The sequence below is a fragment of the Mus musculus genome, chromosome 13 (genome assembly GCF_000001635.26).
Source record: "Mus musculus strain C57BL/6J chromosome 13, GRCm38.p6 C57BL/6J".
Classification (NCBI taxonomy): Eukaryota; Metazoa; Chordata; class Mammalia; order Rodentia; family Muridae; genus Mus; species Mus musculus.
The window spans coordinates 41,469,957-41,493,426 of record NC_000079.6 but is presented as its reverse complement, the minus strand read 5'-3'; the positions used below and the strand labels follow the sequence as shown (position 1 = coordinate 41,493,426).

Genomic DNA, 23,470 nt, shown 5'->3' with positions numbered 1-23,470 from the left:
AGGGTGGGAATGGAGAGAGCATGCAGAGAGGCTTTTTCTGGTCTGGATACCATGAGCACCCCCACCAAGAGCAGGAGAAACAATGAACATGTTGGGCCTAACAGTGAAACTTAGGCAACAGGCAAAGGAAGAGCCTTAACTGGCCCAAGGAGGAGAGGACCAAGGCTGCCAGGTGTCTATAAAAGAAAGCAGTTCTTGGCCCTTCCTTTTTGTTTCAGGGCTAGGGATTGAACTGGGGTGGGGGTGTTGGCATTTAGTCTAGGTTGTGCCCCACAGTTATCTGGCAACATCCAGGTGTGCCTGGCTCACTATAAAAGGGGCTGCTTGCCCCCTCCTCTCTCTCTTGCTCTCTTGCTCCTGCCCCCCCCCATCCCCCTCCCTCTTCTCTCTCCACATGTTCATGGCCAGCCTCTACTCATTTACTCTCTCTTTCTGCCTTTCTCTGTCTCTACTACCCTCTCAATTCCCCCCACCCCCACCCCATGCCCTGAATAAACTTTATTCTATACTATACCGTCATGTGGCTTGTCCCTCAGGGGGAAGGGATGCATGTGCCCACGGAGGCACCCCCTTCCCCAACACCTGGCTACACATTCACCAAACATATTCCTCCTCTCCTTATATTTTTATAAAATACTCAGGGGGGAAGGGATCTTATGAATGGTAGGCAAGTCCTTAACCACTGACACTGCCCAGCCCTTCATAGTACTGTATAAACATAAACCCCCTCTAGTATCCCCATCATCAGGATTACCAAGGATGCAATTAGGAAGAACACGGGTGAAGAGCCAGGGGTTAGAGGCATGGATCCAGATGAAAGGAGTGCACTGGGGAGAAAGGGGGTGGAAAAGAAGAAGCAGAGGTACAGAAAACTGGATATAAAGGGAGACGAGAAGACAAAGCCAGCAGAGAGTATGCAAGGGAGGGATACATACAGGGAGGATGTAGACAAAGAGCTTTGTTTCTGTGACAGTGAAGTGACAGAAAGAAAAGAATAGGTTGGATTCTATTGAAATTGCTATTATCTTATTCTAAATCACTCCATGCAGACTAAACAGAATAAACAGATGCTACTGGGGTTATTAGTTAAAAATATCTCAATTTAAAAGCGGTAATCATTTCTCCTGGGATGGTGATGACGGAGTCAGAGGGATGAGCGTGTCACATGAAAAGGAGAGGGGAGAGACGGAGGGGAAAGTAGACATGTATGTCCAGCACAGCAGCTGGCAGTCCCTTTCGGTGCCTGGAGTGGCACCAGGGATTACAGATGTGTGTGGCAGACAGGAGGTGTGGTTTGACACTTTTTAGTTGCATAGTCAAGTAGGCAAAGCAGGAAAATCTATCAAATGGTTCTATCAGATGAGGGTGCTCCTCAGTGCTGGATCTGGGCATCTCTTTTCAGAGTTGACACAGATGGATTGCCGTCTTCATTTCTGAGTAGTCACAAGACAAACGAGCAGAGGCCAGGGAAACAGAGGAACTCAACCTTTCGAGCCCTTGAAAGCAGCTATGCAGCTCTGGCCTTTCCTAGTCTTAAGAGTAAGTTGCCTTCAGGTGACTGCTGGTGGAACCAGAATGGCCGCTGGGTTCCCTGCTCTCAGAAATAGGGTGTGACGGTTTCATTTCATGCTCTGTTTGCATGGCGCTTCAAGGGCAAGACTGTACATTGACACTGGATATGCACAAGAGTGTACATGCACGACTGTAAATTCACAATGCTGCGTATGTTTCTATAAATACGTGGGGAGGGTCCCAGGAGATTGTATCTGAAACAGAAAGCAAGGGTTTGTTGTCAGCAAAAGGCACAAGAGAACTGAAATTAGGGCCGATAGTCAGTGGAACTGAAACTTGGTTTACCAGATTAGCTTGTTACAAGAGGAATTTATTAAGTGTGGGATTTAAAATTTGATTTAAGAATTATAGAAAAATAATCGGTAATAATATTTTTATTTTTTTTCAGAAGTCAAAAATGTTTACTATTCAGTAACGAAGTGAGTGATTTTAAGAAAATTTACAGCATTGGTAAATTTTAAATGTTGGACTTATATTTCACTGGAGAAGGCCTGTCCATCAGTAGTTGGCTTTCAAATCCCATACAAAGTAGAATTACAACCTAGTAAAGGCTAATTTTAGAATGAAAGTGTTCATATCATTTCTTTTTATCATGTTAATGTGATGTTGTTGGTTTTTTTAAAGAAGCAAAAAAGGTACAGAAAGATATTAAAACAATAAAGCAAAATACAAGTTACAAAGAAATTAGTGTTTGCTAGAAGTCTAAAAGCAAAGAGAAGTGCTCTCAATGAATCAGAATCCTTTAGACTCCTACCCATTGTCTCTTATAAAGAAGTCGGTCTCCCCTCTGCTCTCTTCTGTGCCCTTGCTTCCTCACACACTGGCCTCTAAGCCAGGACAGTTTCATCTTTGCAAATGCCACCTACCTCCTAATAACCTAATAACCTAATAACCTAATAACCATTCCTGAAAATGGTGACCACTGATATCCTTCTAAAGGAGTGATGTGTGATGCTACAGTTGAGAGGAGTACAGACTAGGCAGAGTGATTAGTACAATTCAAGAAACAGTGACATTCTCCAAAGCCGTAAATAAGATTTATAGAGAATAGAAGTTGATTGGCCAGTGAGTCTTCAGTTGTAGGTAATTGCTATGGGAGGCAGAACACAGTGCTAGCCTGGGCCTCTCCTGTTTTTATGAAGCCATTAACACCATCAAAGGGGACCCTTCCTCAAAGTCTCATCTAATCTCAACCACCTCCAAATGACCAACACTCTGTGAGGTTGAGGACTGCGTTTCTAATACACAAATTTGCAGCAGCACATTCGGGTAATGGCCTTGCTGAGTCTATGCTGAGTCTATGTCTTCACTGAGGTGGAGTCAGGGCCGAGTGAACTAAGGCATCACAAATGCGTATGGAAGGAGCAGGGAGCGTGCAGGATCACATGGGCCCAGAAGGAGCAGGGAGCGTGCAGGATCACATGGGCACGGAAGGAGGAGAGAAGAGGCTAGATCTTGACTTTAGTTTTCTGCAACTAAAAAGGAACAGCACAACACTGTCTCCCATGCCTGAGCAGGGATCAGGTAAGAAAATGATGGAGAACTTCGTTGTTAATGAATTTGCCAAACCAACACTTGAGCATACTTATTTGAATTCTTCAGTGGGGAGCAGATTTCCAGTGGCTTGGAATGTTTTCAATTGTGGAAGGAAAGGAGCCAAACGAGTGGGAATCGTATGTGCACACACACATACGCCTGCCTACACGGCTACACCTCAATTAGCCCCTTTATCTCTAGTGTTTATCTCTGTCCCCTTCCTCCTAATTCCGTACATTTCTCCCTTAGACCAAACATCCATGACAAAGACAGACCTGCTGTCTGAGGTTAGCTGCTATGTAGCGGAGAGTTGTAAACCATTTCATGGTGTTCACTGAGATGTCAGCCAACGGGACAGCACCAAGAAGCCAATTAAAGCAGCCAGAGAGCGTGCTTAAGCATGGATGGAAACGCAAACACTGTCTTCACTGCCCCAAGTGGTTAGACATTTCTTGCTTGTTTATTTTTGTGAGAACCATCTGTAGTTCATAATTATTTTTGACAAGCAGCTTGACCTGCCACTAACCAAACAGAAGAGAAACAACAAAACAAAACAAAAAAAAAAGAAGGTAAAAATCCAAGAACCCAAGTAAGAAACCACATACAGAAATTCTACATCTTATCAACTGTGAAAAAAAATTGTTTTTCTAAAATAATTCTGATATGGTTTTTTTGGAACAAATTCTCAGTTCATCAGTTGCCTTTAAAGAAGCATCCTCTCTCTCTCTGGTCTGAGAGGTATGTATGGGGATTATATATGCCTGTGTGTGTGTGCGTGTGCGTGTGCGTGTGCGTGTGTGTGTGTGTTCAGGTGTGCTTCCTCATGAGTACATATGTGGAGGCCAGAGGTTGAAGTTGAGTATATTCCTTTATCACTTTCCAACTTATGTTTTGAGACAGGGTCTCTCACTGAACTTATTGCTCACCAGTTCAGCTAGACTGACTGACCAGATGCCAACCCCTGTCCACTAGCCTGTCCACTGTTAAGTATCAGCGTTACAGACATGAGCTGCCACATCTGGTTTTTATGTGGGTGTCGTCACATCTGCCTGGCAAGCACGTTCCCTACTGAGCCAGCACCCACATATGTGTAGCACTGATTTACAAGGAGACTCTGCTGACATTTGATATACTATAAATCTGTAAATTACATCCTAATGTTCAGACATTTAAATTACACATCATGATTAAATGTCCAATGAAAAAGTAATCCTTTAATAACAAGAAATGCATACAGGGATACTTAGACAAAATATGCACAGGCCTTTTTCTCTGTACCACCAGCTCATTATGAAAACTCTGTGCTATTAAACAACAACAACAACTTGCCAGATGAGTAATCTACTCAGAACTCAGATGAGGTCTGGATTCATAGCTTGTGCTCAAGAATTATTTGTAAGAGGAAGTTATCTGATTCACTTCAGACACATGTGGGAGAATAGATGGAGATGTAGGTGTTGGTGTGTTTATAAATCACTCTGCAAGTCTCGAGCTGAGTTGTATTTCTCTATTCGCCCAAAGTGGTGTCTGTTTATGGGTAGAATATCTTCAGTGAGAATTTTTGCAATCTTAGACTGGGCTGGTTGACTACTGAGTTTCCCTCATAGAAGGTGGAGGATGGGAGAGTCATGGGATACTCTTGAGTATCTAGTTACTTCTCCCAACCAGTTTCATGAAATTCAGTCCTAACTGCATATGGTTCCAAAGGTCTCAAGAAGGGGCTAGAACATACATGCAGGTAGAGAAGGACTAGGGGAGGGGTCTGTATCCACACAGCCCTGGGATGACCATCATCCATGTTGGATACAGACCTTCCCGTGTGGTTGCTTTAAGCTCGCCTACATGCCTGCCCCTCACCCCTCTTCCATACTCTGTAAGTAACCCAAATAAACTCTCTGGTTCCCTAGGGTTCACTTTGGCTTGCCATTAGAACCTCATGAGGAGGGAAGGTGGGAGGTCCCTCCTCATGGGGGGAAATCTCACCATAGCAGCTTGGCACCAAAGAGGAACACCAGGCATCCATACATGTTTAAGAGCATTTGTCATTCAAATACTCCTTCTCTTTTCTCTCAATCTGCTATCTCCCCAAGTAATTCCCTAGGCGACTCTCAGGAATAGGAAACAGGGAAGAAGAAAATGAAAACCCAGATCAAAAGATATAGAATTGACCCTGATAATAACAGCAAGCACTCATGTAGTCCTTATTTTATGCCAGATGCTAACCCATTCAATACTCAGAACACTCCACAATGTTTCCTGTTGCTCAGAAGAGGACACTGAGGCACAAAAGCGTGCAACATAAAACATGACTGATCCAGTGGCTCACTTACCTGCTGCTTAGAAGTAGAGAAGAAGAAAAGGGGTTAGGACCAGGTGGCTTTCCACTTCCCTCCCACTGGTTCAAGTGTTTTTATTCTTACTTCATTGTAAGTTGGAGGTTCTCCAGTGAGGATATAGCCCCTAAGTCATTGCCTACTATATGCCACAAATACCATAAGTACTTACTATATGTCAGAATGTCCCATGTCAATTTACAGTAGAAACCTTCAGAACAAATGTAGTCCATATAAACAACAACAAAAAAATACCAAACCAAATGGCTTTTTAAATAGCCTATATTTTCCTGCAATGCAACTCCAAAAGGCCACTTCAAGTGAATTTAAACTCAACGTCAAGATCACTCCTGTTTCAAACCACAGAAAAGATTACAGAAAAGAAATAGTTTTGCTACCTACTCAAAATTATAACATCTTCTCAACTTATTGGACAGTCTGACAGAGAAAGAGAAGTAGAAAAATGAGGAGGGAGAAGGAGGACAAAGAGGGGGAAGAGGAGGAGGGATGAAGAAGAGGAGGAGGGGGAAGAGCAGGAGGAGAGGGAGGAGGTGGTGGCAGCAGTACAGAGCGGAAATGAATTGAGACAACATCGCCTCTCAGCAACCGGAAGGAAAAACCCCACACATGCACAGGCCACGAACATCCGACGGGTGTGGTTGCTCAGTAGAGAAGAGCTGTCAGCTGCCCTTAGATGCAAGGAGGGGATCTGCAGAGAGAGAAGCATAAGGACACAGAGGGACGAGTTCCCATCCCTGCCTGCCTACCTAGAAGAGATCAGGGTGTCCAGGGTCACAAGATGGTCTGTCCACTGCGGTTCTGCGTTCAGGTGAGTGCCAGCCCCTTGCTGTGGCTTGGGGTGAGGGTAGGGCTGGCATGCATTCAGATTCTTACTTCCTGTGTTGGTGTCAGACATCCGGCCATGTCTCCAGTTAACACCCCTTAACAGTGGAAGGGAGGGTTCAGCCTGCCCTGGAGGCAGTTTGACCTGGAGCAGACCTGGAGTGGCTGTTTCTAGGTCATAAAGAGTCTGATGATTTCTACCGTTTAAACCTTCCTATTTCAGTGCTGCTTGGTGTGTATGTATAGGGCTCCTCCCTTCGTGATGTCTTCACAGAACTTACCCTGAAGGAGATAAAGCTCTTTGATTATTTCGGTCCTTTAAGCATAGATTACAGTTGTTTGTGTCGTTTGTGGGGGGCGGGGCTAGAAATTGTGACTGCAAGAGTCCTGCCATATGTCATCAGTAAGTTAATTTATATGACAACTATCTAGAGAGTGCTCACAATTGCCAGCCCTATTTTAAGTCAAAACCTAGACAGGAACGAGCTTATATAGCAGGAGAGAAGTAGACATTAATTAATTCAAGGAAGGAAGATTTGCTTTCTTCTATACTTCAAAGTTCTTTTCCTGGGTAGTCTGTGAATTAGCTTGGCCTATTAGCCAGAGAAAATAGATTTAATTATATGTTACATAAAGCTAGAAGACTCAGAGCATCAGACAGGTGACTGAGGCTCATGTATAATCAGTCCTTAACTGCAGGGAGCAATCTAGGGGTCTGGATTTCTAGCAGGTGCTGGGTCAATAACATGGCAATGGAGACAAGCCTGCATGTCCTTGATGTCCTGGAGAATGCCATTTGCAATGACAGGAAGGCGATGTTAACTCAGACGCACCAGGTACCTTCTCCATGGGTTAGAATCTCTATGGAAGATGATTAACATCTTCCTGGTGCGGACAATGACACGCACTCATAAATGAGATTTTTTTAAAAGTTGTAGTTTCTTATATGAACAAGCAAGTGTCAATGGTTCCATATCTGTGATTTCTTAAAATAACCCCTTAAAATATACAACATGTCATAGGGGCATATTTTAGATGGCATATTTTGGTGGATTCCTACAGTCACCTTTTTGAGGTATTGTGTTCTGAACCCCAAATGTGATGAAGGCCAGAATATATTCTGGGAAAAAATGAACCTTCCTTGGAATCAGTAAGGGTCCATAAAAAGCATGGAGATAAAAACTGGATTAAAAAGGAGGGGTTCAAGTAGCAGTCGGGGGGCAGAGAGATCAGCCACACAAAGCTCCGAGAAGAGAGATCTGCCGTCAAATGAAGAGAGCACAGAGAGATGGAAAAGACAAGATTGAGCAGGAATGGGGAAACGGGGAGGCAGCGTTTAAGATGGTGTAAGCAACAGTTCTCAATCCCTTTAGGGGTTCAAACAACCCTTTCACAGGGTCATAGCATATCAGATATCCTGCATATCAGATATTTACAATATGATTCATAGCAGTAGCAAAATTCCAGTTATGAAGTAGCACCCAACTCAATTTTATGGTTGGGGATCACTACAACATGAGAAACTGCATTAAAGGGTCACAGCATTAAGGAAGCTTGAGATCCGCTGCTGTAGGCGCTCTAGGGTATCTGTGTGGTACAGCCTCTTGCTCCTGCAGCTATGATGAACAAATTAACACAAAATTACAGCAAGCACTAGAGATTGTATCAAGGGGTTGCAGGGAACAAGGAAGGCTGCTGCTGGGGTCATGTGGTAGAATATTTTGCAGTCAAATTGTATTGTAACAATGAGCCTTCCAATGATAAAAATGTACGGGATAGTCATTGCCTAAACCAGCAGCAGGTAGGTGACTTGTTATTATCAGGTACCACGTACTGCACTCAGGTTGGGTATGCCAGGCTTGGATCTGATTGGCAGTTGACTCACTCAGTCCCTCTCTGCACAGATGAAAAATGTGGTATAGGATGGCATGGTGACTGTGATCTAACCAGGAGCAAGACTTTTTCAGCTCCACCAGAATGTGATGAGACAGGATTGTATACTTAGCCCATCACTGACAAACATTATTCAGCACATGACTACTATCCAGTGGCCAACTGCCCTTGACTTGAGGCGTTTTGGTTCTGAGATCTCTCCTATCTATTCAAGGGATGCAGTCGTGGGTAGGGGTGGGTGGCACTCATCACCCATCTGGTGTCATTCCGGAAAGAGAGCACATGAACAACCTCAGGAAAAGCTCCTTGTGACATGCATGACACATTTCTCCAAAAGGACATATCCTGCTACAGATGCTGCCTTTCCTTTGCTGGTGATCTGTCCCCCCCCCCCCCCCCCCCACAAATCACCCGGATGAAATTTCTAGTGTGGAACATAGCATCGTTTTACATGGTACAAGATAGCAGCTTGGGTCTGAATCCAGTTGAGTCATATAAAAATTTTTATTTTGCCATTTCATTGTTTTGGTCTATTGATTTTAGTCTCAGCAACAATTTTCAGTGTGTATCAGCATGATCTGTGAGGCCTCATTCAAAAATGTTATCCCTGACCCATCTCTCTCTTTCTTTCTCTGTCTCTCTATCTCTGTCTCTCTGTCTCTGACTCTCTCTCATATGCTGTCTATTTATGGATAGATAAATAGACAGATGAGAACTGAGAAAAATAAAGACTTCACCCTGCCCAACCAATGCAGGTTTGAGGAAAGTACAGCTTTTGCTTTTTTTTTCATCCACTTCTCCATCACACAAAACCCATAAACCCTCAGTGAAGGGACCCACGTAAGTCCCTCCCTTCTCAAAGCCCAGGGCCTAGAGCAGCAGATCAGATCAGAAGTGCTGGTCACTTTGCTTGATGCTAGGGAGAGCCAGATCTCGTAAGGTGCTCTCTTGGGAGTTTCCCAGTGATGTGTTCTCTGCAGTTGCCTATCCCTGCTGCCCAGGGTGGCTGCTCTGCTACCACGCCATCATCCGACCGTATGGCCTGTGAAGCTCTCATAACCTTCCGACTACTTTCAATGACTCTGAATTCCCCACCCACAGCCTCATTTGCAGTGAGAGGAAACATGTAGAGGAAGCAAGACTGTGGGTAGCTCTGTGTGGCCCTGCCCTGAGAAGCAGAGTGGTGGGCCAGAGCCTTGGGTCACACCAAGGGACACGGCTTCAGCAAGCCATAGTCATGGACTGGCCAGAAGCTGTGGCTCCCTGCTGCTGCCCAGCATCACGAGAGCGGATCGGAACACACAGAGACAGGCCCAGGATCCACACTCAAAAGCCCAAGTGTGGTTTCTACTGAGTGTGCATCACTATTACCCCATAAGAGAGTTAAAAAGGCTTCATTTGGGCCTTTGTAAATTGAGGACCATCTTATATATACACAAGTATATCCAGAGTAAGGTACCTTTAGGATAGCCAAGTTGATGTATAAGATGATCTGTCTCAGATACTGTTTTGCTTTTCAGAAACTTGGTATTTTCACAGTTGTTGAGGGCCTAGTATGATTCGAGTAATGTTCTAGGTCCTGGGAATGTAGCATGAAGTTGGCAGACAAGCCCCATCCTCAAGCCAATCGTATATGGAGGCAGAATAGAAAGTCCAAGAAAAAGTAACTGAAGGATTTATGGTAAATTGCACACCTCCGAAAATACTGTGAGTTAGGCTAATGTCAATCTCATTTAAATTTTCCCTGTCAAAACAGATTAGAATATACTAAGAAAAGGAGCAAAGATTTTTTTTTTAACTTTACAGACTTTACTATCTATCAGGGGCAACAAATCTAAGGGACTTGATCATGGGAAACACATTCTAACACCTATACACAGCATGGTAACCATTATATAGCTTTCAGTGGTACTGGAACATATAACTCAGCTGTAGGGGACCAGGGCAGTGAACAAATTACATGCAATTGTATTCAAATTAAAATGGCAGAGTCATCTGTGAACACTTATTTCGTGTTCTTCACAATCTCTCTCTCTCTCTCTCTCTCTCATCATCATCATCAGCCAGTTAAGAGAACCACCTCAAAGTGACGGCTCTCAGAAGACAGAATCACTGGAGAGTGTGTGTAGGTTTCTCTGCATGGCTATTTATTTTATTACCCTCATTTCAGTGCATGTGTGTGTGTGTGTGTGTGTGTGTGTGTGTGTGTGTGTGTGTATAGAGAACGGGCATCAGAAATGGAGGCATTAGCCCATGTTCTTCAGAACTGGGAATCTATTTGCTTACAAGAGTGTGTCTGTGCTGCCCTGCTGTGAAATGACACATGTGACCATGGGCATGGAAACAGAACAAAAGAGGATCAGCCCTTCCTTAAGGAATGTAGCAGTCAGAGGCAGCAGGCCACCATCTGCTCTAGTTTAGACTGACCCCAAAGGTCCCTGTGTTAAAGGCATTCATTGTGCCACTGTGAAGGTGGAACCTGCAGGGGGTAAGGGTTATCGGAGGGAATTAGGTCACTGGATGCATGCCCCCTGAAGGGAAGTTGGGGACCCCAGGCATTCCTTTTGTCTCCTGACCATGAGGTTGGTGGTTTTCCTTGCCATATGCCCACACTATTAGATGCAGCCTTGTCATGGGCCCAAAGCAGCAGTGCGACTAAGCACGGGCAGTGCTGGTTACTTTTCTGATTGCTGTGGCAGAATACTGGACAGAAGCTTATGGTTCAAGAGAGGATGCAGGGCATTGGGGTGAAGGAGGTTTGGCATCAAATGTGTCTCTAGTTGAGGAGGCAAGGGTGTGACTGGTCACATTACATCTGTAGTGAGGAATCAGGGAGGTGAATGATGACATCAGCTGGCTTCCTCCTCTTCTCCCATTCTCTTCAGTCTTGTACCTCGGTCCACAGGGTGTGCACTTACATTCTGGCCGTGTCTTTTCTCCTTAGCTAAACTCAGAAAAGACTACCACAGGCAGACTCAAAGATATATCACAGGCAGACTCAAAGACACATCACAGGCACACACAAAGACACATCACAGGCTCATGCAAAAAATGTATCATAGGCACAAGCTAAGATATATCATAGGTGTACACAAAGATATATCACAGGCATATACTAAGATATATTACAGGCATACAAAACGATATATCACAGGCACATACTAAGATATATCAGTCACAAATGAAGATATATCATAAGCACATGCTAGATATATCACAGGTGCATCCTAAGATATGTTACAGGCACAAACAAAGATATGCCTTGTAGGTGATTCTAGTGAAGATTAGCCATCACAAGAACTGAAAACTCTGAAACCTGAGCCATAATAAACCTTTTTTTTTCTGTCCAGTTGGATGTCTGAAGCCTTTGGTTACAGCGATGGGAAGCTGAGGGGTGTTTCACCCCAAGGTTTCAGTCAGGGCTGGGAAGACCACAGGGGTGGAACTGCACACTGGCACACTTCAGAGTGGAATTTTAGTAAAGAAATCACGGTTAGGACAGACTGCTAATTATCTCCAATAAGTAACCCCTACTCTCAAGAATCTCTCCTAGTTGAGTGGCGCAGAGAACACATTTTGATGAGACAAAATCACATTGAAGACATACCTAATTATACAACTAAGTGAAAGAAGCTAGACTGAAGAAGCCCTGTAATGTGTGATTCCCAGATATGGGGCATTCTGGGAAAGGTGAAACCACCGAGAGATGAAAGCTCATTGGCTGATAATGGCTAGCGGGGAGAAGAAGGATGAGGGGACACAGAGGGCTTTAGAACAGGGCAGTGGCTTCATAGGATGCTACAGCTGTGAATGTTTGATGTTCTACACTTGAACAAACCAGAGTCCCCAACACTTGAGTATAATCCATGTACTCATTATTTGTCGATGTAGGTCAATCAGTCTAACAAATGCACAGGTATGGTGTGGGATGCTGACAGTGGGGAAGCTATGCACCAGTAGGGCAGAAACACATGGACATCTCCCTACGTTCCTTGCAGTTTTGCTCTCAGTCCCAGATTTCTATTATAAATAGCTTATATTTTTAAAGAGCTAAGCAGCCTCGTTGACATTCTCAACAGGGGCCAAGAACATACGTAATCAGGACCTAGCACTCATGCTTGGGCCCCTATTGTCCCAGCTGGTTTGGTTTGATGAGGTGCCTTGTTGTTTATTTGTTTGCACCAATGTGACACAAGCTAGAGGTATCTGAGAAGGAGAACAAAAGTTTGAGGAAATGCCCACACTAAATTCATATGTGGGCAAGCCTATGGTGCGTTCTCTTCATTGATGATTGATGTGGGAGTCTCCAACTCACTGTGGGCAGTGCTACCTCGGCCCTGGTGGTCCTAGGTGCTATAAGAAAGCAGGTTGAACAAGCCAGTGAGCGTCTGCTCCTGCCTCCAGGATCCTATCCCGTTTAAGTTCCAGCCCTGATTTTCCCAACAATGGAGTAAGATGTGGAAGTGTGAGCAGGAATGAACCCTTTTCTCTCTAACTTGCTTTTGGTCCTGGTGTTTTACAGCAGCAATAGAAACCTTAACTAAGGCATCTCTACCCAGAAAGACCCTTGGGAAAGAGCTGCAAAGCTTTATCCCTTGCTCACTTCACCTTGCCAAGGCAGCCTCCTATCACAGTGCCATTGTCACCCCATCACACACTCCTCTTGTAACCTATTTTTCCCAGCAGGAGACACAGTAAGCACCCACAGTCTGTTTCCTCTGGGCTGTCAGCAGTCCTATCCTTTTTCTCTATACATCAACATATAGGAAGTGCTGGAGTGAAGGAAGGAAGGAGCAAGTTACTGAGTGTGTGAGTGTCAGAAACTAGGTCTCTGAGACAGGGAAAAGGGCTCTCTGCTCTTAAGAACCAGTCCAAGGTAGCCTTGCTCCAATAGAACTCAGAGAGGAAAGCGTGAAGAAAGGGGGAGGGTAGAAACGGGGGGGGGGGGGGGGGGCGTGAGCGGAGCTGTGTGACCTTTAGGGGGCGCCTGTGAGAATGCAGGAAGACAGAGGTGGGGTCTGGGATCGCCCCCTTCTGCACCTCACCCTGGAGGCCAGGCAGTTGGCTGAACGTTGAGTGCACCTCTCTGTACAGTTGTGCACACTGTCGGCAGAGTTAGAATTTTCCTCGGGAGAAGCCAAGGTGGCCCTCCTCCGGTGCTGGAGAACAGCCTGATGGATAAACAAAGTTTCACCAAAGAATATCTTTGGATGGAACATTTTGCAGAGAAAATATTGCTGGCTGCTTGCTTTGACTTTCATGCAGCCTCTTACTCAAACCTGCCTAGCACCCAGGCCTGGCCTTCTCGGTTGCCCGGAGGGATCGGCTAGCAGAGAGCTCTGTCTCCTGAGCTGAGTTTCACACCTAGTACCCTGGAAGCGTTCCCCAAATACTTAGAGAGATGCTGGGCCTCTCTGTCTCGTGCTTTCTCTCTACTGGTTGTTTTTCTTTCTGAGTAGCATAGCAGGATGACTTGACCCTAGCACTCTACATCCTGGCATGGGCCTCTGTGGTGTGAAATGCAGATGCCAATGCCCATCAGTAGGGCACTAGTGAATTACACTTCTGCACTTCACTCTGGAGTAGAATCCCAAAGTGGCCCCATATGATGCTCGTTTCTTTTTAGATTTATTTATTTTATAGGTATGAGACTTTTGCCTGTGTATATGCATCTACACCATTTATGTGCCTGGTGCCTGTGGAGGTCACAAGAGGGGGTTGGATGCCCAAGAACTGGAATTATGGATGGTTGTAAGGTCCTTAAGCACCAGAACCAGACTTGGGTCCTCTGTAATAACATATCCTCGGATCCACTGAGCCATCTTTCCAGCCACACGAGGCCAGTTATTTTTAATGATCTTTTACATCTATAACTCTATGCCATAAAAGTCTAACAAAATGTAGAACCAGAAATCTTTAAAAGTGGGAAGGGATTACTATACAGGCTGATTTTATGCCACGGGCCTTGTCAATATTCTAAAATTTTCAAGTGAATTTGTCATTTTCATTACTAACAGCAGACTCGGGCATCCCTTAATATTATATTGACATGTGCGTATATTGGCACACATACTTACGTGTATCTGAGAATCTGTGATTGGAAGGAATGGAGAAGTATTAAGCTTTTGTGTTTTCTTAGTCACAATTCTATTGCTGTGAAGAGATATCACAGCCAAAGCAAACTCTTATAAAAGAAAGCATTTCATTGGAGGCTTGCTTTGGTTGTAAAGAATTAGTTGGAAATCATCATGGTGGAATTAATGGCGGTAGGGAAGGCAGGATACTGTAGAAGTAGCTGAGAGCTGCATCCTCATATGCAGGCAGGTTGTGTGTGTGTGTGTGTGTGTGTGTGTGTGTAAGAGCTGTGTGGAGGGAGGGAAGGAGACCTGACATGGACTTTTGAAACCTCAAACCCTACCCCCAGTGAAACAGTTCCTACAAGGCCATACCTACCCAGACAACCATCAACAGGGGACCAAATATTCAAATACATAAGCCTATAGGGACCATTCCTATTCAAACCCCCACCCATGTTAAGAACTGTTAAAACTTTATAGTAGGTCTCAGATCTTTATTGTTCGCTTCTCTTGTTCATTCGGTAACCAGTAATTGCCAAAATAGCACAGGAAGTGAACACATTTTCTAACCTTCATGAGAAGCAACAGCGTGCCTTCTGCCCGAGACGGCCCCTTTCTTAGCAGAATGGGAACAGTCACGAAGCAATTGGCAGCAGTGTACATTGAGATGTGATGGCTGGGGCTCAGAAGATGGACAGAACCACGAGAGCTGGAGTAACTGCTGGTGTGGTTAAGGAAGCCAGCAGCATCCCAGGTTCACATTGCACCTCTGCCACACCGCTGTCGTGCTCCCTGGAGCAAGTCGGTCTCTCGCCTGCAGAGGATGACAAGTCCACCTCACTGGGTAGTTTTAAATATGAGTTAATATACAAGCACACAAAAAGCACCTCCAACTAGATCCGAGACATGAAGATGCTGGTTTCGCATTACCTTGTGGGAGTAAGCGAAGACCTGGCAATGGAACTTAATAAAAGAAAAGGAGCTAGGTTGAGAGTGTGGCTTAGTTAGTAGAGTGCTAACCTACCATTCTCAAGACCCCCCACCCCCACCCCCTGCGAGATTCAATTGCCCAGAAGCGTATAAACCAAGCATGGTGATACGAGCCTGCAATCCTCGCACTCAGGAGGCAGAAGCAGGAGGGTCAGAAATTCAAAGTCATTCTCGGTTATATAGTAAGTTTCAGGTCAACCAGGGATACGTGAAAGAGATGCAAGTATTGTGTGTTTGTGTGTGTGGGGGGGAGGGGGAAGGGAGAGGGAGGGGAGGGGAGGGGGAGGGGGAGAGGGAGAGAGAACATTTAGTTCAACTCAGCCTCAGTAAACAAAAACAAGTGGTGTCTGAAGCTGCTGAGAGGAGGGGCTCTCAAAGCCATTTCACTCTCATATAGACCAACTTGTGGATCAGCCACTGGTCACCAAGCACATCCCGGGTCCCTGCAGTGTTCTGAGCCCTTGTGAGCCCAACACAAACATGATGACCACCAGCATCGACTTTTTCAAATGGATTCTAGTTAGAAACCTTCTGGGCTCATTGACTGTGGTGTTGGCATGCCCCCAGGTTGTAGTGTCTGCTGTGTGGTTCATGAATAAAGAGAAAGATTTGGCCTCGTAGACTTTCAACATTCACAGCTCCTTAAAAATATTGTGTCCATCAAGTGTGTCTGTTCCCTCATGTGCACGTGTATACATGCCATAACATGTGTGTGGAAGTCAGAGAATAACCTTTGGGTGTCAGTTTTCTCTTTTTACTATTTGAGGTTTGGGGCTTGAACTCAGTTCATCAGGCACCACGGTGCTAAGTGCTTTTGCCAACTGAGTCATCTGATCAACCCTCAACACGGACAACTCTTGTGTGCTAACGAAGAATGACGAGAATAAAAAGTGTTACTCAATTATGTTTATTATCTATAAATCCGACAGGTCTTCATTACTTTGTCCTTCTCAAATATAAATGTACGCTTCTGGCTCACCTCCATCCCCATCTGTCTCTCCCTCTCAAAGTGCAAACATTCACTAAGGACCAGAGGAAGGGCTTAGTGCCAGGCTGCCCATGAAGCCATTACTCTCATGGCTTCCCCTTGGCTAACGCCTTGCCTGTCTCACTCACCAAAATCCTAGGGAATTCACCCCCAAGAGTCAGCAGCTACTGCCTCTGACCTCACCTGGGAAAAGCCCTTGGAGAAGCCAAGCTGAAGATCTTCCTGAACTACTGAGAATCATGACAGAGATCCGAACCTCCCACCTCTCTGTGGGGCTCATATGCAGATGATGCCAAAAGAACTAGTAGCTACATTACAGAATTCTAGTGAGTCATTTGGTCAGTGGGTATCATACACACTTCAAAACACATTGCCATAGATGGAGCTGAGAGTCTGGCCTCCTGGGGAGAGCTAAAACTCAGACTGGATCATCGTAAGAATTTCCATGGGAAACCCTCTGAGAGAAAGCACAGCGACTTGCTAATTGTAGCTTACTCTAAATCTAAGGGCAATGTAGCACTTATGAAGAAAGATCAGAAGGTTTGAATGCCAGTCATTGGTGGGGGAATCTCTGAATATGGCAGGCCTGCCTGGTGGACTCCTTCAGTGAGGAGATCAGTCAAATTGTCTTTCTCTGAGATGCTTTCCAACAGTAAAAATTGTTAAACCATATTTGGCCTGGCTGTCTATTTCAAAAGTTCAACCTTATAATCACTTTCACAGGCGCCCCACACTGCCCCGCCTAGATTTCCAACATTTCCTTGATGCCGTGTGATTACAATGGAAAGGAATGCCATTCTTCTCCAGCCGCAGGGAAGTATTGGGCTTCCTTTGTCTCAGAAAATAGATGACTGCTTGTGTCAGAGACCTTGACCTAAATCTTAATTAATGCCCATGGCCTGTTTAGACCAGTGTGTGCAACTTAACCAGACAGTCCCAGGAGAAAGAATTAGTGATCACAGAAAGGAAAAGGTCTATATTTTCGATTGATCATTCATGGAATTTATTGCAATGCCCATTCTGCCTATAATTTAGCTTTATTAAGTTTGGCTCTTGGGGTAATACTTTCTTCTTAATGTTCAGTAGAGTGAAAACTTGGTTTCTGTTTTATTCTTAAATGTTCTGGTTAATCCTGGCTCTAATACACAGCATTAATTTAGCCAAAACATTGATTTAGCATGGCATGGTGGCTCCTGTCCAGTATTTTCAAATCTGACTTAGGAGGGCTTCTGCAAGTTCAGGTCTAGCCTGGGCTACATACTGAATTCTAGGCTATGCAAAACAAGAGTGAGACTCTGTCTCAAGACAAGAAAACAAAAATAATAGCTGCCAACATTAATATACTAATTATTGTAGTATTATTTATTATATATTATATACTAATTAATTAAATTAGCATATGTTCAGCTCATTAACCCCCATCGCTGTATTGAATTTTCACAGTGGACCTAGAGATTGTTGATTGTATTCTTCTCTTTGATGATAATGTGACCAAGGAGACTGCAGTGAGAGGCCATTTAGGTAACACTTTGGGCAGCTGATCAAATGATGTAGGTGTGACTAGAACCCAGGGCTTCTGGCTAAGGAAGAGTTCAGCCAATGACAAGGTACTACTTTTATCAGGGTCTGGGCATCATTTATATCTTCAGTGTGAAGACACTGGTTTTCTTTAGACTAACTCCCTTTTATTTTCAGTCAGGGAGGTCTTCCATGGCTGATATTCCACCTTTTCCCCCTGTATTGGCTACAAGAATTAACAGGCGTGGAAAGCTTCCCTATGTGTGAAGTATCCCTTGGAGACTGCTGGCTTTTCTTCCTAAATCCTACATCATTTGCCCCTCCCTTTTTGTCACTCGGCATGGTGAAGGTGTCTCCTCAAGTACCCATCATCCATAGATTTCCTCAAATTTACTTTATCAGAACTGGACTAGCAGCGATGGATTTGACCCCACTACTGTTAATCACTGTATCTCAAAGCTCCTGGACTTTCCATTCAAAGTCGTGATTTACAGCGTGAATGAGATCTGTTTTCTAGAAGAGAGAATTTCAAGGAGCAGACAGAGCTGAAGGCATCTGTCTTTACTCATCCCAGCTGCCTACCCCTCAGACAGCCTGGGTTATCAAAAGCCCATCTCTCACTACAGTGTCATCATTATCATCAACTCAATATGGGCCCTCACATAAAGACCTGCAACAGAACTAGTTTCCCTTTGGGGGGGAAAAAAAGCAAGGATAAGTCCTTGGGAGGCTGAGGTCATTTGGTTTTCCTCCATGGAAACAGGGTATCTCTTTATTAATCAGAAGGCTTAATCTGATTAATCAGAGGTAGGAGGGGAAATTGAGAAAAACCTGATTTCAGTAGACTGTACCTTTGTGGTAAGAAAGTGTGCCCAACTGTGAGTGGGCAATAGAAGATTTGGTCACCATAAACTGCCCCCTTTGAAATATCCAGCTTGTCACTTACTGCTCCTTACAGACCCGCTAAGCTGGGTACAGAAGTCAAGAGACAGGAAATTCAGGAATTTCTTATGTGTCAGAAAGAATCCGCCATAATAGATATCATTGCAAAATAAATAATCAGGGATTGGGAGGAGTTCCATACTATGGCTCTCCCTTTTCTTCAAAGTTGTTTTCATTTCTCAGGGGCATTCTATTGGCCAAGTGGGATATTCAGTGAGGAGGTGGAAGAGATTAGGGGTGTGCAGAATGACATAATAATAGGCCATCCGGTGCTCTGCATGTTTAAGCAAACAGACATTCTCTGATTCGCAGCCATCCTCTGAGGGAGGTAGCGTTCCTACAGCTGTAGAGTATACATAGGGGTTAAAAAAAAACCATTCTGCATGGGTCCATATACTGGTTAGGTCAAAGGCTTGTGTGTAGTATCTTAACCTCTTTGTGAGTTAGCTTTCTCACCGTTAAATAATAATAATGCTATGATTATTTAAATCACCTTATATAATAAGGCCATACACATGTGGGGAAGTACACGCTGAGGGACCACCCTGAGGTACAGTGACTGGTTGGAAAGTGCACAGGCTTCAGCATGCAGTTACACCTACAGTTAAGTCCTGCTATATCAAAAGGACACATGCCAGGATACACGAGCGAGGAGACCTGGCATCCTCTACTGGGAGTCCTGAGCTGAAGGACCATGCAGGATGCACGTGCCTCTTCCAGCAATGACTTATGTAGGATATGGAATGCTGACTACCCGAGAAGCTCATTAGAGACTCAGTGCCAGAGTATTGGTTGGGGCTGGTCATTTAGACAGTCTCTGTCTTAAACACCACAATCCCAGACTCCTGGGAGAAAAGCAGATTTTTGGTATAAAACACATTTTTTTTTGAACCCATAGCTGAGTATGTATGGAATGACAGGAGCCTTCTATGAGTCCCCAGATGTAAGCCAAGGGCCAGCCTTACAAGCAGGGCTTTCTGAAGACAGGGGTTTCAGGTCTCTCTGTGTTCATTGCCTCATTGGTTTGTTGGGAAATTAGATGAGTGTGCGCCCTTACGACACTACCTTATAGTTGAGAAACTCTGAAACCGTTTTAGTCATGACTAGTAAACACAACAGATCTATGGAGACTTTAAATTGCCACAGGGCCACACTTAACTAACTAGAACTCGAATTCTCATCTGTCTGACTAAAACCCACCCAACCATGCATCAACTTACTTCACTCTAACAAGAAAAAAAATGGCCTCCTTCTTCGAACCACCACGGAATGGAGTTGGTCGCAGACTCCCCTCTCAGGCTTTTAGTGGAAGGAGATTTTAAATATGAGTGATAGTGTTGAATGCATAGCTTTCTTGTGCTATAAGCAATATCACGTTGTGGTGCAGAGTCCTCATTGGTTAAACCTATTCAGAGTATGTCCTGGATTGATTTCTTTTTGCTCTGATAGCATCACAGCCTAAAGCAACTTGGAGGAGGAAAGGCTTACACGTCCAGGTACAATCCATCATTGAGGGATGTCTGGGAAAGAACCAAAGCAGAAAGCATGATGGGATGCTGCTTACTACTCGGCTTGCCCACTAACTCATGCTCAGCCAGCTTTCTTATACAACCCAGGACATCCTGCCCAGGCGTGGTATGATCCACATCAATCAACAGCAAGAAAATGTGCCACAGACATGTCTACAGCCTGTCTGATCCAGGCAATCTTCCAATTAAGACTCCCTCAGATGACTCTAAGCTGTGTCAAGTTGACAGCTGGAGCTAACTAGAAGAGAGTAAATCTATGGGCCACAACTTTAACGAACCAAGAAAGCATATTTTGGACTCTGTACCATCTTTCCTGCTCAGTTAGTGATGCTTTCTTGATGTCCCTTCCTTTTGAAAGTATGTATCACAGATGCCCCAAGAATTTCTATTAGTAAGATCTGGATAGTAGATCTTGCTGTGATAATCAGAAATCATTCAGCTATAAAGCATTTAGGCCTAAAAATTCCTTCTTCACTTCTTCCCCTGTGGAAGCCATCATCAATTTCACTTATTATGGAATGGCTTCTGTCTCATGTTTCTCCAGGTTTGAGGGCAGCAGAAATACCTGTCTTAGTCAGAGTCTCAAGAAAAACAGAACGGATAGAATAAATTACCTTTCCTCCCCTGCCTACATATATATATGGGACACACACACACACACACACACACACACACACAGGATTTATTAGAATGACTTACAAGCTGTGATTCGACAACAGCCATCTACCAGTGGAAGCCCAGGAATTCAGTAGCTGTTCAGTCCACGTCAGAATTCCAAAGGAGTGTGCTCTAATGTCAGTGAAGCAATGGACTTGCCAATAAGAGGGAGGGCAAGCAGGCAAAGAGAGAACTTCTTTTATATAAGCTACCATGGGAAGATGTGGCCCAGATTAAAGGTGGATCTCTCCACCTCAAAAGATTGGGATTAAAAGTGGGTTTTCCCCACTTCAGACAACTTAAGAAAAATTCTTCATAGGTGTGGCCAGATGCTTGGGTTTCTGCTAAATCCAGATAGAGTAAAATTGACATGCAAGAATAGCCACCACAGTATGCAACAGCTATCTTAAATGTATTCTAGGCTGTCCCACAGAAGTGTCCTCACTAAAACGATCACAGTCAATTGAGAGAGAACTTTTGATTAAGAGCCTAGGAAGCTAGAAAGAGGAAAAGGGCTAGAAGGAGCCTTTAGAAGGAAAGTTAAAACTTTTCTATAAGTTACTTCATTAATGGATCATTGATATCTGAACACAGAGTAGGAAAAAGCAACTTCAGATTAATAATTTAATGTTGCCATTGTTAATCGCTATGCAGCTATGTTTTTAATAAGCAGAGATTTTGTAAACCTCTTAGTCATTTTTATTTTTTAGAGTCTAGATTTATACATAGTGAATATTCAGTAAAAATCAGTTCCATCAACACACAAGCCTCAAAGCATTCATCTTTGGGTTCTGTGGTAGATGATGTCCCAAGTGAACAGGTATCTATTTCCTGGATAGCTGTAGTCAGCCCAGAACCAGATCTTGACACCTCTATAAATCACTTCCTCTGGTAAGGAAAGTGTGATGGTTTGAATGAGAATGGCTCATATATTTGAATTCTTACTCACCGGTAGAGTTGTTTGGGAAGAATTAGGAGGCGTGGCCTTGTTGGAGGAGCTGTGTCACTGGGAATGGGCTTTCAAGACTCCACCACAGGTACAGTGTCTCTCTGCTACTGTCTGTGAATGTGAAGCTCTCAGATCCTGCTCCTGTGCCATGCCTAACTGCTTCCCACCATGATGATCATGGACTTACCCTCCAAAACTGTAAATGATCCCCCAAATATATGCTTTCTCTCATTAGAGTTGCCTTGATCATGGTGTCTTTTCAGAGCAATAGGACTAAGACAAAGAGTAAGCAAAAGAATAGAGTTTTCACAAAACAATTCAAGTGGAATGGTCCCAATATATAATTAGAATGAATACATGCATTTGAACTCATGGGATACAGTGGTCAAAGGACTGGTTGTTCATATCTGGGCGCATGGGTGCTCCTGAATGATTTAAGATGTGTCAAGTCAAAGTAAGATGGATAACAAACCAGAAGCAGAGAAAAGGAGAGAAATAAGAGTTGAAAATGAGATGATGCTGGTGTAATTTCAGATTACTATAGCAGAGAGTCACAGATTTATTTTTGGAGGTCAGAAGTACATGATCCAGAGGCCACTGTGGTTGAGGTCCTGCTCCTGGGTAGCAGGGGTTACCTTCTTGTGGTTGTACTCTCGCGTCTTAAAAAATAACAAGACAGATGAGAGGTCTCTATTTTAGTCTTGCGATCAAGGCACAAATCCATTCATGAGGATTGTAGCCCCATTATGTAACACTTCTCAAAACCTCCACCTCCTAACATCAGTATGTTAATGGCTAGGTTTCAATGCATGAATTTGAGAGATTCAGTCTATTAAAGCCAGTGCAATGCAGATTATTGAGATTCATTTTTCCTAATGTGCCTCCCAAATATTCCCTGGGTATCTATGACTTTGCCTTTGCTTGGGTAGATTTTTATCTAGTATATCAGGCTTAGCATTTAGCATACATGCGTATGTACATACATACACATGTACACACACACACACACACACACACACCCATACATCCATATACACACAGAGAGAGACTGAAAGAGAGAGAGAGAGAGAGAGAGAGAGAGAGAGAGAGAGAGAGAGGGAGGGAGGGAGGGGGAGAGAGGAGAGAGAGAGAGAGAGAGAGAGAGAGAGAGAGAGAGAGAGAGAGAGAGAGAGAGAGCACTTGTGACTTCTGAATATCATTTCTTGGACTCTCCAGTCCAGTCTAAGCACCAACGGCCTGGCCTTCCATATGTTATAGCTCTTCTCCCTAAGTGGGTATGCTAGAACAATCTACTCCCAAAGTATGGGAAATGGCAGAAAGGTGCTTTGGGAGCAAAGAAAAGAGGTTCATAGATCTAGTATTGCATAGTGCAATTTATTGATCAACTTACTGAGAGAAATATGGTCATAGTGTACAGCAATGTCAGGTAGATCTCTACTATTTGAGTCAGAAGAAGATGTCTGTGTATGCATATTGGTTAGGATAACTTCAGTGACTTCAGGCAAGCCAGATTGTACCTACTCTATTTTAAGAAAACATCAATGTTGAATACATCCCAGAAGCCAGGATTCAATTGAAATACATTTAATGACACTCTAATCATTTAACCTACTTATATTTCTCTAAGAGACAGTGCAGAAAAC

At 44.0% G+C, this 23,470-nt stretch overlaps 1 protein-coding gene and 1 long non-coding RNA gene across 6 annotated transcripts in view; one reads left to right on the top strand and one right to left on the bottom strand.

The window, feature by feature from the left end:
* The window catches only part of Gm32401, a 38,177-nt gene extending 31,661 nt beyond the window's left edge, over positions 1–6,516 (bottom strand). For all 4 annotated transcript variants that reach the window (XR_873291.2, XR_873290.2, XR_001780921.2 and 1 more), the window contains exon 1: positions 6,209–6,516. This is a non-coding gene — a long non-coding RNA (predicted gene, 32401). The remainder of the gene's footprint in view (positions 1–6,208) is intronic.
* Positions 6,065–23,470, top strand: part of Nedd9 (neural precursor cell expressed, developmentally down-regulated gene 9) — a 177,447-nt gene continuing 160,041 nt past the window's right edge. Inside the window, exon 1 of one of the 2 annotated variants that reach the window (XM_030247179.1) lies at positions 6,065–6,270. The gene's annotated coding sequence lies outside the window, so the exon portion shown is untranslated. The remainder of the gene's footprint in view (positions 6,271–23,470) is intronic. The other variant, NM_001111324.2, reaches the window with a different exon arrangement.